Source organism: Chrysochloris asiatica, unplaced genomic scaffold, assembly GCF_000296735.1.
Source record: "Chrysochloris asiatica unplaced genomic scaffold, ChrAsi1.0 scaffold00064, whole genome shotgun sequence".
Taxonomy (NCBI): Eukaryota; Metazoa; Chordata; class Mammalia; order Afrosoricida; family Chrysochloridae; genus Chrysochloris; species Chrysochloris asiatica.
The window spans coordinates 4,278,468-4,279,859 of record NW_006408582.1 but is presented as its reverse complement, the minus strand read 5'-3'; the positions used below and the strand labels follow the sequence as shown (position 1 = coordinate 4,279,859).

Sequence of the window (1,392 nt, the reverse complement as noted above, 5' to 3'; positions counted from 1 at the left end):
TCATAGTCAAAAACAAAGCAGCAATTCCCCTATACTAATAATTTCCCAAAACCTTTAGTTAAATTTCTACCCACCTTGCTACGTGTTCCTATAGCTCTTGATTGGCTCTTTGCTATCTTCCAGGTGCCTCAGTGCCTCTTGCTCTACCGACTGAGCAGGATGTTGATTGTAAGATTGTTTTTTAGCTGTCTTTCAGGTGACTCAGTGTCTCTTGGCGAAACTAAGCAGGATGTAATCTTAAGCTTGAAAAGCTTTTAGCTGATGTGGCTTTTCCTAATGGTGAGACTTATTGTTGATGTAGAAAGCAACTATTATAACTTTACATGATTAAGTTTAGTGTAAGAGTGTCTAAATGTAATTTTAATTTTTACTATGATTATTGAGAAATTCTACTAAAAACTTCTATAATAAAATCAATAAAAATCAAAAGTAAACTATTCATACAAGGAAAAAACAGAAACTGCAAGGCCCTTGCATTAGGTTCCCCTTGGGGCTTTGCCAACCAAGGAGACACTCATTGTCGCTTTGCTAAACAATGAGCTTTTCATGCTTAGGGTCTCTTACCATTCTGTTCCTTGATGGCATGGCTTCTGACAGTCACCCACAGTGGACAGATTTCAGATGAGCTTCCAACGAAGACAGACTAGGAAGAAGGAGAGAAGAACTGCTTCTGAATATTTAGTCACTAAAAACCTTATGAATAACAGAGAAATGCTGTCAGATATAGTGCTGGAAAATGAGTCCCTCAGGTTGGAAGGTACTCAAAATGCAACTTGGGAAGAGCTGCCTCCTCAAAGTAGAGTTGACTGGGATGATGTGAAGGGAGTAAAGCCCATAGGAATAAGCCCTTGGGACCGTCATTTGCTGATGGGGCACAACTCAAAATGAAAAGAAACAGCTATAAACTATCAATTAATAATCGGAACGTGGAATGTACAAGTATGAATCTGGGAAAATTGGAAATTGTTAAAAATGTAATGGAACACATAAACATCTATATCTTAGACATTAGTGAGCTGAAATGGATTGGTATTGGCCATTTTGAATCTGACAGCCAGGTATGACAAATTAAAGAATGGTATTGCATTCATTGTCAAAAAGAACATATCAAGATCAGTCATGAGGTACAATGTTGTCGGTGATAGGATAATATCTATGTACCTATAGGGAAGAGCAGTTAATACCAATATTATTCAAATTTGCCCACCAACCACTAAAGCCATTGAGGACAAAAAAGAATTCTACCAACTTCTCAATCTGAAATTGATCAAACATGTATTCAAGATGTATTGATTATTACAGTGATTGAAATGCAAAGGTTGGAAACAGAGAGGAAGGATCAGTAGTTAGAAAATGACCTTGGTGGTAGAAATGGTGCTGGAAATTGCATGA

The 1,392-nt window shown here is 37.2% G+C and overlaps 1 protein-coding gene across 2 annotated transcripts in view; it reads left to right on the top strand.

The window, feature by feature from the left end:
* Window positions 1-1,392, top strand: part of LOC102823711 (mitochondrial peptide methionine sulfoxide reductase-like) — a 689,887-nt gene that overhangs the window by 41,127 nt on the left and 647,368 nt on the right. The window lies entirely within an intron of this gene.